The sequence below is a fragment of the Ambystoma mexicanum genome, chromosome 8, assembly GCF_040938575.1.
Source record: "Ambystoma mexicanum isolate Mex_15411 chromosome 8, UKY_AmexF1_1, whole genome shotgun sequence".
Taxonomy (NCBI): Eukaryota; Metazoa; Chordata; class Amphibia; order Caudata; family Ambystomatidae; genus Ambystoma; species Ambystoma mexicanum.
Genome location: NC_090929.1, coordinates 132640122 through 132654780, shown reverse-complemented (window position 1 = coordinate 132654780; position 14659 = coordinate 132640122). Strand labels below are relative to the sequence as shown.

General features: G+C 46.9%; 1 protein-coding gene across 4 annotated transcripts in view; it reads right to left on the bottom strand.

The window, feature by feature from the left end:
- LOC138471705 (uncharacterized) overlaps positions 1 to 14659 on the bottom strand; it is a 370985-nt gene that overhangs the window by 191052 nt on the left and 165274 nt on the right. The gene's annotated exons all lie outside the window — the stretch shown is intronic.

Sequence of the window (14659 nt, the reverse complement as noted above, 5' to 3'; positions counted from 1 at the left end):
CAATAAAAGTCAACACCTTAACGGAGCTGGTTCTACCAGTTATATTTTGTAATGTGCATTTTCATGTCCAAAGAAACGCTTGATGGGAATTTTGAGAAGCCCTGGCCTTCCAGACACACCCATGCCACTTATCAATCCCTGATCCTGTATGGGCTTTCCAGCCAGCAACAATTTGCATTCTGGCATTTGTAGTTTTGTTTATTTTGATGATATTACACTTGATGAGAGGCCACTTGGAAGCTTTTGCATACATGTGTTAGCGCCTCTGCCAGGTCGCCTACTCAAATCAAGAGAGGCCTAGACTACTAATGAAAAGGCGATGGTATAGTGACTGGAAATAAGAAAAATGTGTTAAAAAACAGTAAGGTTTAGTTCACTTTCGCGTTAAAAAAACATTGTCGATCACGTGGAGATGCTTTGAAGTGGACCTGAAAAATGTTAAGTGGTCGGATATTCACTATACCAGCAAATGTAGCAAGCAAGGCCAGGTCCTTTAAGAAGAGTTTGTGTGATTGGCACTCCAAGGAAATTTGGCATAATTGTCCAAATGCTGCATTGCAAAGCACATTTTTTCACATATTGGGGCTGAAAAGTAATGAGAGAAATCCGGCATATTAGCTTTATTTGTTCAGTGTGAGGAGAAACAGACCTGTTAGGGGTGAGGAGAGATGTTTTACAGAGGTGTGATGACTGGAACAGAGGATAGGAGCAGGGACATCATTTCACCAAAATGCCAGGGGTGCATAGCAGAAGTGATATCGCACGACCCTTGACCTCTGATGACATTACAGAAAGTGATGTCATTTGAACCCACTCCAGAGCGACATCACGGGAAGCAATGGAACACAACCTTTCACACCTTGACAAAACAGGAATTGGCATCACATAGCTTTGTTCTGTTGGGTGGGACTACCGAGTATGTCAGTGCGAGGCTGGGGGTCCGCGGACTCGGAGGGCCCAACACCCTGCCCAGAGTAAACAGAGGACTCAGTCAGACGGCAAGTACAAACTGTGGTTTGTTGCAAATAAAACCAACAGGGATCAATACAAGAACACAAGAAGATTCTGGTACATCTCGATGCTCCACGGCACGCAGGCTGGTTTTGTATGTCTCTGGTATCATCACTTGGGCCCTTCTCCAGAAAACCTATCAGTGTGAAGAATTGGGTATTGTGGACTCAATAACCTATACGGTTGCCTATAGATGTTATTCCACATGTCAGGTGGTTGGCCTGTTCCATCCCAAAGAAACTATCTATTACCTTGTTGCAGAGAAGTGGGCTTACCATTGGTTCTTGACCCGTGCCATTCATAAGCTGTGACTGGTTCGAGCTGATGCCCTAAGGCCTGAGACTCTATCAAGTTCTCAGCTCGCTGTGCGCCTCTTCAAGGTGATGTGAACGATTATGTGTCTGTATTGTAACTTATGTGTACCACCTTTGCCTATGAGAATGCGCTCCTTGCGTCGCACCACTTGTTGCAGTATGCATCTGGTTTGCTGGGATCGTCTCCCCTTTCCCACCACGGAAGACTCTCCATTGTCTCATCTGGATGCATCACGTGTTTAGAGACCACATAATTGAGCTCTGCAGCTCACAATTATGAGGATTTATTCAGTTTATCTGCAGCTGGTGCCCTTGTCATCTGGAGCTTGGAGTGTGTCCCCGTACCTCTGACCTTGGCTGTGGGCCTGTCTTGCACGTCTTGCTCTCTGTGCAGCCCGAGTCAGCTCGGCTCGTCTCATGTTCAGTGGCTTGAGGCCTGCTGTAATTTTCCTAAACTTTATACCGTGGTTTCTACATTGTCCATCTCATACTATGTTCCCTATAGGTTAGCTACAAGTGGTTCGATCAGGCTCCATATACACTCCTGCATGTCCACGCGGCTATTGGCTTTAAGCATCTGCAGCTTGCTCAGGACCTCTTGTGCCTTGCGGTTCTGCGTTACTGCATTTGGCTCATGTAAAAAATGACAAAGCAATGACAGTATGTATAAGTATCTGTCCTCTAGCTATAGAACTGTACACTTATGTTCTTCATGTATATGAGTTTGTGTTTGTGTGAAGCAGTGCAAGTGTGCTTCATGTCCAACGCTGCTACGTCGTGGTCTCACTAATGATGTCAGTACCATGGCTTCTTGGTGTTTAGTTGAGGCTGTCCATATAGGCGTCTCTGTCCACAATCATGGGTTCTTTTCCCACACATGGAAAGATTTGCATTGTATTCAGTCTGTTTGGCTGGCTGAGAGGATACCTTTTAGCATTTCTGGCCTTTTGTCTCATCATGAACTTCGGAGGGTGGAGGGGCGTTCTCGGGACCCCCGGAACTCCCTCTTCAGTACCCCCTCTGGTTGACCTGTCGACCACGTCCCAATAAGTTAATCCTTTAGCTCTTGGCTGGTATATTTTCATAATTCCTCTGAGGTGTCCATGGTAATTCACATGATCGTCAAATGTCCATTCCATATAACTGCACACTCCTTCCGGGTTGCATGACACCCATTTTCCTTCATAATCAAATGGATTATCCAATTTCATTGCCTCAAGCGGGAATAGTGGACAGTTTGCTATTCTCTCTCTCAGCTTGTCTCTTTCCTCCACTATCTTATCCTTTGCTCCTCCTACATTCACATCCATCAAGACCTTCATACCAATTGTCTCTTCTGCTGACTTTCGGCAGTGGACAATACATATCTTCAACACGCATAGTGTCACTCCAGCCAGTAATAGTGCTCTCAGTATCACTTTCAACTCATCTGATAGTCATGACGGCATCCATGACCATATTTATGCTATCCAGCTCAGGTCCTTTCCAGTCCCCTTAGCTTCTTCCTCCATCTTGGCATGCATCTGAGATGCTGAGTCACCGCTTCTGTCAGTATATTGTTATCTTCCTCATTGGCATTTACAAATGTGCAACAGGAATTCCTGATTTTTGCGCAAACCCCTCCTTCCATTTCTTTGAGCAGATCCAGAACATATCTATTCTGGAGTGCCACGAACCTTACTGCTCTGAGATCTTCCTTTGTTGCAGTGAACCCATTCACTGTAGAGTTGATCGTTACCTTCAGCTCCTAATTGGTAATCTGCAGCCATTTCGCATTTGTATATGTCTGTAGAGATGGGATAAATGATGCAAAGAACATTGACGTCTTGCTGAACAGTCTGTGTTCCGCTGGCACTTCATCCAGTGCTGTTTCTGATGCTTCTGAGAAGTAATACCTCCTCTCTTTACTCTACTGAATTCTGCTGGCTTTTCGCTCTTGCTTATCTGTTGCTCTTCCACAGACCTCTTCGTACTTTTGTTGGCATCCATTTTCAGGAATTCATCGAGCTTCACATCTTTTCATGGCATGACCAATGATGGCATATTGATGGGCACTAACGAGCAATCTCCTCCCCAGTTGGGTGGCAGCTTCTCGTATACCTTTCATCCGCATGCCCAGTAGTGATCCATTACGAATGCAGTGCCTATCTTCATCACTGCATGCTTTGCTATGCTTCGGCATCCTGTGTTTTCCCCAACTTCCTCTTCACCATCATTTTGGAAAAAGAGTGCTGGTGTCTTCAAGGGTATTATAGGCATTGGTCCAGCTTCATTCTACACCCACATGAGCAACTTTGCACTTACGTCCCACTCCTTCAGGCACTTGTCATTTTCTTCTTGTGCCTTGTTCACTGGTGATTGTGCTAGGATGAGTGCCTTGGTTCCCACCACTCCATCCTTCCAACCGTCTTCTGTGTAAACTTGACCATACACTAGCATTTGTGGTCTCTCCCTGCACCCAGGTTCTCCTCCTATCTCTTTCGCTCTTGTCCATGGGCATGGCAATTCTTTCACAGTTATGGTCTTTGTCTCTCCTTTCTCAGGCCCGTCGGTTATATATTGTATTGCTTCGTCCAACTGCCAATAATTTTTCATCATGTCTAATGTCTTTATGTACTTGTCTTCATATGGGAATGTTCTTCGAGACATCCAACTCAATTTTGCTCTTTTGCCTTGAAATCATCCTCGAGTTGTTACCATCGACAGGTATATCAGGCGTTGAGCTTTTGCTGCTGGTATTTTAGTTGCTATAAACGTTCTGGAGGCAGATGTAACAGCTCTCCCCGGTGGTTTCCTTACCTATTTTTGTCATGTGTTTATACCACATGTTCTTAGACACTCGAGCAGTGTCGGTGAGATAGAGGTTTACCCCTTTCATGTCTGGGTCAGCACTGCACTTATCTCTCCTTACCGTGCTTGCAGTGCTCTCCTGTCCACCTGACATGGTCGTTCCACCTGCTGCACGTTGGGGTAATGTTAGTAGAGTATGCAGCGGTAGCGCTAGCAACCAGCGAAATTCTCCAAAATATAAATGCAAATACCCCACTTGGAATAAAGAGACACAACAATATAATCACATTCTTTATTATTTTGCCCATCTTTACCTGTGCTGCTTGATAATTGTGCAGCGTGAAGATATAGTTGCTTGCCTGAAATGCGTGAAAATATGTGTTATTTTGTTATTATTCAGTTAGTTTCTTTAAGCCCCATGGACTATGTAGTAGTTAACAGCAAAGATAAACACCTGCTCCCACACTGTTCTTACTCCTCAGACTCTCAATGTGGCAGGAACAGAAGGGTTGCCTTCTCCGAGATTGGGTAATCTTAGGCCAAATATTCCACAAAACCAAGATAGTACACTCTGGGAGATCTTGCTCGAAAACCTGCTTGGTCTTCTCACATTGTGGACAAATTGGTTAGAGAAAGTATCAGGGTGATACTCAGCAAGTAACATGAACAATCATCAATTATTGCAGTCAGCTTTCTCGAAGATTGTATGTGGAGTATAAAATAACAAACAGAGAGTGTACCCTCACTCTAAGTCTATGAGTATTTCATTCCCTAGCTCTGCTGCCCTTTAGCGAGTAACCATTGGGTGTCCTCCGGCAGTGTAAGTTCAAAATCTTTGGTTTGCTCTTCTTACTGCTGATTGTTGGCCCTGTTGAACTCATTGCAAGGTGAATCCACTGCTTGGTAGGGCTTTAAGTCTGAGAGGTAGTGTCACACCATTTTTACCTCGAGTTTCAAGTTCGGTCTGCCACCTTCTCCAAGGTGTAGGGACGAGTGAACCTCGGTGCGTCCCACCTTTTGCCATGCAGAGTTGTCCTCCACTGTGCAAATAACGAACATTTGGCAGTGAGGGACACAAATAGTGAGAAAGGTATTTAATAGAGAAAACGAGATTCCAAGATGGCCGCCGGAGCAGGGAGACGTGAGTGAGACTTGCTCCCGCCGGGCCTTTCACCAGCACCGTAATTAGCAACGATCCGGAGGGTGGCAGATCCTACATCCGGCACCGAATATCGTCCAAAGACGCAGGACGCACACGGAAGAAGTCTCCACGAGCCCCGACATCCAGAGACGCCGCGGAGAGGAATCCCCCTCCCCCACCATGCCAACGATCCATCCGACGCGGCCCAGGGCAGGGCCGGGGCGCACCGAGGGAGCGGAGCGAAGCGGATCGCCGCACAGTACAGAGGAGGCTGGCGGCACGGACTGCCCGGGTGGAGTGAACCCCAGCACAGCAGCGCCCACAGAGAGTAGGCGGCCTGGCGAGGTGGAATCGGCACCTCCAGACGCCACCAGAACTCGCGGAGGGAGCGGGGGAGCAGTAAGAGACGCATCGAACGCAACCCGATGCCCAGAGCCGAGGGGCACCAGCAGTAGTCCCCGGCCCGGTGGACTGGAAGGTGAGCCCCCCCCCAACCGCTAGATCTCCCCCCTGCGAAGCGGCGGGCGGACCCCGAGAGCGCTAGGGGGAATCCCGCATCCCCCCCACAAGGCCAGAACAGGCGGGAACCACAGGACGCCCTGACAAGATAGCCACAACAAGGGGGGCCCATTCCCCCCATTCTATGCACGACGGAACTCAGAGGCAGTGGGGATAGACCGCATCCATAGAGTGGGCCCAAAGCGCACCGGGGCACCAGGGGAGAGACCCAGAGACGTGTTGGCAGCTCTATCTTCCTACCCGCAAAAAGAACTCATACTACGGAGAGCGAGGCAGCTAGAACAAATCAGGATGAAAGGGGTGGAAATGCAGCTGTTTCAAGACCTATCTGCCACAAAACTCCAGAAAAGAAGAGAAATGGCCCCACTCACTCGGGAACTGGTCAAGAGAGAGATAAAATATAAATGGACATTCCCTTTCGGTCTACTGTTCGACTGGGAGGGTCAGCAAAGAAGGGTGACCACCATGGAAGAGGGGCTGACCATCATGGATATCCAGACAGATGAGTCATCGACCAAAAACGAAAAAAAGAAGGGGGAGCGGCAGAACAGACCAGGGGGATGGGAATGGGTCCGCCAGAAAAGGAAACGGCAAGGAAGGGGATTGGAAGTGTCAAATAAAATAATCGAACGGACGTGAATCCACAGCTCAAGAGAGGCTGAACATTCTATGCGGAACAATACCCAATGAGGGAATTCGGACTGAACAGACTCAGTAGGCCCGGTGTGGAACCGGAACGACCTACATCAAGGCTAAGGGATGACGTGGGGTTTAGGACTCCCCGCAATGTTAGCCTCGAGTCTACAGAGGGCAGGGAGCGATAGGCGGAACGCCAAAGCTACCTTAGGTACCCGGGCCCTCCTCGGGTGCACAAGTTGGAATAAAGTTAATGGTTGGGGACAATCTTACAGTTTGGGGGGGAGGGGTGGGCGGGGAACCGTTCCGGAAGAGAGTGAGGAATGTTCAACTCGGGCAAAAGGAGCACCCAGAAAGGGCATCTGAAATGGGAAAGATAAGATTTGTAACCTTAAATGTAAGGGGTCTGAACTCCCCCGTGAAATGGAAAAAAGTGGAGAACATGTTAAGGAAGGAAAAGGCTGAAGTGCTACTGCTCCAGGAGACACACATCAAGGCACAGGATAGGGGAAAAATTTGCCTCAGAGGCTATGAAATATTGGCACAATCCAACGCAGCGGAGAAGAGAGCGGGGGTGATGATTGTAGTTAAGGAGGGTCTGGAAGCAAGCCTGATCGACAAACTTTCCGACAAAGAAGGAAGGTTCACCTTTTCCAATATCAAACTCCACAGTGCCACAATGACACTAGCCTCCGTATATGCCCCAAACACGGGCCAAGATGGCTTCCTGAGAGACACGATGGGGAGGCTGGAGGAGTATGCGAAAGGTGAAATAATCATAGGAGGGGACTTTAATATGGCCTGGCACCCACAGATTGACAGGAGCACGGGTGGGCCCCACCACCAAGGCGCCCCGTCGGAACGACTTAAACGACGGATGGGGGGCATGGCATTGTGCGATGCATGGAGAGAACACAAAGGTCAAACCAGGGATACACATATTACTCACACGTCCACAATACAATGTCAAGAATTGACTACTTCTGGGTGTCAGTGGGGAACTTGGGTAAAATACAAAACATGGAGCTGGGGCCCATCTCTCTGTCAGACCACGCACCCTTCTGGATGGATCTGTCGACCCCAAAGAAAGAGAAAGGAATTTGGAGGTGGCAACTTCCACAGAAGATACTGTCAGACCCAGTGATGGGAGAATCCATTAGGGACAAGATCACAGAATTCTTCGAACATAACGATACAGGGGAGACTGCCCTGAGTACGGTGTGGGAGGTGTTCAAGGCAGTAATCAGGGGCCACTTAATAGCCCTCAAAGCAGCGAGGGATAAACAATCACAGCAGTGGGAAACTGAACTGGAAAAGAAGCTGTCCAAAATCCGGGAAGAACTACTGGCAAACCACACCAGGAACTTAAAAAGGTCACTTAAACACACAGAGGGGCAACTTGAACTCCTCCGTAGCAAGAAAGTCCATAGATCCCTCTTATACCTCAAACAGAGATACTATATAAAAGCTAATAAGGCAGACCGATATCTAGCCCGATTACTCTCGTCAAAGCGAAAAACAATGACCATCTGGAACATTAAAAATGCACAAGGAGATTTGCTGACGCGCACCGAAGATATAGGGGACACGTTCAGGGAGTTCTACCAGCGCCTTTATGCTACTGAACACCCAGATGAGGCAGACCAAAACAGATTTCTGACATCAATCCCCTTTCAAAAAATATCAGAAAAGGCCAGAACGGACCTTGAGGCCCAGATAACGGAAAGTGAAGTGAAGAAGGCAATACAAGATCTCCCACTCAACAAAGCGCGAGGCCCAGATGGCTTTAAAGCCCCATTTTACAAAAAATATGAAGACCTCCTCACCCCCTTCCTCACTAGACTGCTAAACACCTTTAGAGATATAATACTACCCCATCCATGAATGAAGCTAAAATACTGGTGTTCCACAAACAAGGGAAATACCCCACCCTCCCAGGCTCATACAGACCGATTGCCCTGATCAATCTAGACTCAAAAATATACACAAAAATCCTGGCTGCCAGGCTTTCCCCACTGCTTCCCTCCTTAATCAAACCAGATCAATCGGGATTCATACCAGGGAGGCAGACACACGACAACACGAGAAGGCTAGTTCATCTAACAGAAAAAATTAGCATATCCCTCACCCCTGCAGTTCTACTATCTTTAGATGCAGAAAAAGGCTTTGACCGGGTAGAGTGGTCAATGCTCTTCAAAACCATGGTACATATGGGATTCGGGAACCAATATATTAATATGATCAAGGCCAACTACTCCTCCCGATCGGCTAGAATAGCGGTAAACGGGGTGGTCACGGAGAGGGTGGAAATCTCTAGGGGAACGAAACAAGGCTGCCCTCTGTCACTGCTCCTATATGCGCTGTTCCTAGAACCACTACTGATTAAAATTAGAGAATCGGACCAAATCAGGGGAATCGAGATGGTGGGTAAACAACATAAGGTAATTGCCTACGCAGATGACATGTTACTGGCACTCGAACACCCATCCCAGTCCATCCCTGCGGCATTCCACCTACTAGAGTCATTCGGGGACATATCGGGCCTAAAAATAAACAAAAAAAAGTCAGAAATTTTACTCCTTACCCGGAACAGAGAAACACTGAATAGAGAAGCAGGGCAATTTGGCCTAAAAGTCGCAGAGGAAGGCATAAAATATCTGGGTATAACTCTCACACAGAAGGTAGAGGCACTATATAAAAGAAACTACCCCCAACTCCTGGCAAGAATACAAAAAGAGCTAGAGCGGTGGTGTCCCCTAAATATCTCTTGGTGGGGAAGAATCCAATCGATAAAAATGAACATCCTCCCTAAAATGCTATATCACTTCCAATCCCTCCCGATCGTGATCCCAGATTCCTTCTTCAGGGCACTGGCAAAGTCAGTCTCGTCATTCATTTGGAATAGGAAACCCCCCAGAGTATTCAGATCAGTTCTCACGTCTCACACCAAAGAGGGGGGTCTGGTGCTCCCTCACTTTAAGAACTACTACCAAGCGGCACAACTTTGGGTCCTAAAAGAATGGCTGGGAGACAATCAGCGAACGATCTGGGTGACCCAGGACAGAGCGGTCGCAAGAACACCTTTGGAGGACTTGTCGTGGAAATCAAAGCAGCATAGGCACCCGAACCTGCGTATCAGCGAGATCATGAAGGCCACATTGAATGCCTGGGATGAGCAGACACGGAAAGGGCACATTACCACTGCTCCGGCCCGTTCACTCCAATCTGCAGGAATCCGCAATTCCCACCAGGGACAGAGCACGGCGCATACGAGAAATGAGAAGAAGCTGGATGTAGAAAAATTGGGGAAATGTTCGTGGACAGGGAGCTGAGATCTTTCGCCGACTGCAAAACACTATGGAACCTCACAAATGCGGATAGATATAAATATGAACAGCTCAGACACTGGCTGTCCTCACCCGAGATAACACACGCAGCGACGAGGGAACTTACCACCTTTGAAAAGTTTCTCCTTACCAACTCAGGAGACAAAAAACTAGTCTCCACTCTCTACAAGTTCATAAACACGCAGGAGGAAGACATAAAGTGGGCATATATGAAAAAATGGGAAAAAACACTGGGAGAGGACATCACACCACAACAGTGGCAGTCGCTATCGGCCGATATCCCCAAATTAACCCGAGCTGCCCAAACCAGAGAAATGTGGATTAAAATTATCACACAATGGCACTTCACCCCAGAGAGGCTTTATAGCATGTTCCCACACACATCAAACCGTTGCTGGAGAGGCTGCACAGACGTAGGCACGTGGAGACACATTTGGTGGGACTAGCCAAAGGTCAAAAGCTTCTGGACAGACGTAATATCCGAACTAAAAAAGATATATCCAGAAGCGGAACGATTTCCAGAAAAACTCTGGCTTTGCGGAGTTAAAGGGCATCAGGCCAAAACACTCACTAAGGCACAATGGAGGAGTCTCATGGGCCTAGTCATGGCGGCCTGGGCCACGATCGCACAGGGATGGAAGAAGAAAGATCCACCATTGCTATACACTTGATTATATAAGGTCTGGTCCCAAATGACCATGGAAAAGATAACACACAATCTCCAAGGAACACAAGGCGCCTTCACAAAAGAATGGGGAGGGGTACTAGAATATCTCCAATCAGACTATATGGCACAGTGGCGCCTGCACTACATAAAAATAACAGACTTTTTCACTTCTTAATCGATACCGAGGACATTTGAACATGGACTTCTCTTCCGAACGGGGTGGGTGAGGGGGGTAGGATGGGAAGGTTGGGGATTGTTTACTTGTGTACTATCTATGAAAACAATAAAAATATGTTTAAAAAAAAAATAGAGAAAACGAGTGGGAGAAAGAGAGAGACTGGCAGGGGGTCACACTATAAAGAGAGAGGTGTGAAGGGAGTCACACTAGTGAGAAGGAAAACCATGGATCCAACATCACAGTTGCCCAAAGAACGAGAGGGCTGAAAGGCAAAGCATAAAACTTGTAGAAAAACAGAGGAGGAGCTAGAGCATGAAAGAGACTCTGTAAAAGGGGGGATACGAAACTCACAGAAAGAAAAATGAGAGACTCAGAAAGAAACAGTACAGGGACAGGGGACATTGCCTGATTAATTACCGGTAATCTTAATTAATCAAACTCTTCAGTCATTGGCATCCCTTCCTTCCCAATACCTATTGTGCTTTTAAACCACCTGGAAATGAAACGGGAAGACATGTTGATCCACAATTGCATTTATGCCCACTTTATAGGAAACGTTTACAAAAAACGGGAAGAGCAAAGCTTTTTCAGGGGCTTGTCATGGACCTGTCTCCCGGGCGAGGACTCATTGTAACGAGGAGGACGCAAGAGCAGGTCATTGCAATTTCTATGCCTTTTGCCTATCGTGGGGGTGTGGAGGGGTGTGTGTTACAGAAGCTTAGTTTTACGAATTACAGGTCACAGGAATAGTAAAAATCCTGCTTACCGTGCGGGTCTTGAGTCGAGGCCTCTCCTGCTCTGAGTGTTCTTTGGTTCAGAGCCCTTCAACTCCTTACCAGCCGAGCAGCACCAAGGTTACCCTTGTACAGGTCAGGTAATGATCCATTTGCCCGTTTCTGAATGCATGGGGAAGCCGCCCCGGTTCTTTTTCTGACCATCCATCTACCTTCCAAGAAACAGTGTTGACGACCATTTGGCACTTATCAACGTTTGCAAACATAGGCAAACCAAGTTCCGACCGCAAAGTATTCACTCAAAGGACCGTTCAGGTTGAATGCCAGGGAGGCTTGCAGTTCAATAAAAGTCAACACCTTAACGGAGCTGGTTCTACCAGTCATATTTTGTAATGTGCATTTTCATGTCCAAAGAAACACTTGATGGGAATTTTGAGAAGCCCTGGCCTTCCAGACACACCCATGCCACTTATCAATCCCTGATCCTGTATGGGCTTTCCAGCCAGCAACAATTTGCATTCTGGCATTTGTAGTTTTGTTTATTTTGATGATATTTCACTTGATGAGAGGCCACTTGGAAGCTTTTGCATACATGTGTTAGCGCCTCTGCCAGGTCGCCTACTCAAATCAAGAGAGGCCTAGACTACTAATGAATAGGATATGGTAAAGTGACTGGAAATAAGAAAAATGTGTTAAAAAACAGTAAGGTTTAGGTCACTTTCTCGTTAAAAAAACATTGTCGATCACGTGGCGATGCTTTGAAGTGGACCTGAAAAATGTTAAGTGCCGGATATTCACTATACCAGCAAACGTAGCAAGCAAGGCCAGGTCCTTTAAGAAGAGTTTGTGTGATTGTCACTCCAAGAAAATTTGGCATAATTGTCCAAATGCTGCATTGCAAAGCACATTTTTCCACATATTGGGGCTGAAAAGTAATAAGAGAAATCCGGCATATTAGCTTTATTTGTTCAGTGTGAGGAGAAACAGACCTGTTAGGGGTGAGGAGAGATGTTTTACAGAGGTGTGATGACTGGAACAGAGGATAGGAGCAGGGACATCATTTCACCAAAATGCCAGGGGTGCATAGCAAAAGTGATATCGCACGACCCTTGACCTCTGATGACATTACAGAAAGTGATGTCATTTGAACCCACTCCAGAGTGACATCACAGGAAGCAATGGAACACAACCTTTCACCCCTTGACAAAACAGGAATTGGCATCACATAGCTTTGTTCTGTTTGGTGGGACTACCGAGTATGTCAGTGCGAGGCTGGGGATCCGCGGACTCGGAGGGACCAACACCCTCCCCAGAGTAAACAGAGGACTCAGTCAGACGGCAAGTCCAAACTGTGGTTTATTGCAAATAAAACCAACAGGGATCAATACAAGAACACAAGAAGATTCTGGTACATCTCGATGCTCCACGGCACGCAGGCTGGTTTTGTATGACTCTGGTATCATCACTTGGGCCCTTCTCCAGGAAACCTATCAGTGTGAAGGATTGGGTATTGAGGACTCAATAACCTATACGGCTGCCTAAAGATGTTATTCCACATGTCAGGTGGTTGGCCTGTTCCATCCCAAAGAAACTATCTATTACCTTGTTGCAGAGAAGTGGGCTTACCATTGGTTCTTGCCCCTTGCCACCCAACCCTGGGATTCTAAGCTGTGACTGGTTCGAGCTGATGCCCTAAGGCCTGAGACTCGATCAAGTTCTCAGCTCGCTGTGCGCCTCTTCAAGGCGATGTGAACGATTATGTGTCTGTATTGTAACTTATGTGTACCACCTTGCCCTTGTCATCTGGAGCTTGGAGTGTGTCCCTCTACTTCTGACCTTGGCTGTGGGCCGGTCTTGCACGTCTTGATCTCTGTGCAGCCTGAGTCAGCTCGGCTCGTCTCATGTTCAGTGGCTTGAGGCCTGCTGTAATTTTCCTAAACTTTATAACGCGGTTTCTACATTGTCCTTCTCATACTATGTTCCCTATAGGTTAGCTACAAGTGGTTCGATCAGGCTCCATATACACTCCTGCATGTCCACGCGGCTATTGGCTTTAAGAATCTGCAGCTTGCTCAGGACCTCTTGTACCTTGTGGTTCTGCGTTACTGTATTTGGCTCTTGTAAAAAATGACAAAGCAATGACAGTATGTATAAGTATCTGTCCTCTAGCTATAGAACTGTACACTTATGTTCTTCATGTATATGAGTGTGTGTTTGTGTGAAGCAGTGCAAGACTGCAAGTGTGCTTCATGTCCAACGCTGCTACGTCGTGGTCTCACTAATGATGTCAGTACCATGGCTTCTTGGTGTTTAGTCGAGGCTGTCCATATAGGCGTCTCTGTCCACAATCACGGGTTCTTTTCCCACACATGGAAAGATTTGCATTGTATTCAGTCTGTATGGCTGGCTGAGAGGATACATTTCAGCATTTCTGGCCTTTTGTCTCATCATGAACTTCGGAGGGTGGAGGGGCATTCTCGGGACCCCTGGGACTCCCTCTTCAGTACCCCCTCTGGTTGACCTGTCGACCACATCCCGATAAGTTAATCCTTTAGCTCTTGGCTGGCATATTTTTGTAATTCCTCTGAGGTGCCCATGGTAATTCACATGATCGTCAAAGGTCCATTCCATATAACTGCACACTCCTTCCTGGTTGCATCACACCCATTTTCCTTCATAATCAAATGGATTATCCAATTTCATTGCCTCAAGTGGGAATAGTGGACAGTTTGCTATTCTCTCTCTCAGCTTGTCTATTTCCTCCACTATCTTATCCTTTGCTCCTCCTATGTTCACATCCATCAAGACCTTCATTCCAATTGTCTCTTCTGCTGACTTTCGGCAGTGGACAATACATATCTTCACCACGCATAGTGTCACTCCCGCCAGTAATAGTGCTCCCAGTATCACCTCTAGCCCATCTGATAGCCATGACGGCATCCATGACCATATTTATGTTATCCGCTCTGGTCCTTTCCAGTACCCTTAGCTTCTTTCTCCATCTTGGCATGCATCTGAGATACTGAGTCACCACTTCTGTCAGTGTACCGTTATCTTCCTCATTGGCATTTACAAATGTGCAACAGGAACTCCCGATTTGTGCACAAACTCCTCCTTCCATTGCTTTGAGCAGATCCAGAACATATCTATTCTGGAGTGCTACCAACCTTACTGCTCTGAGATCTTCCTTTGTTGCAATGAACCCATTCACTGTAGAGTTGATTGTTACCTTCAGCTCTTAATGGGTAATCTGCAGCCATTTCACATTTGTATATGTCTGTACAGATGGGATAAATGATGCAAAGAACATTTGCGTCCTGCT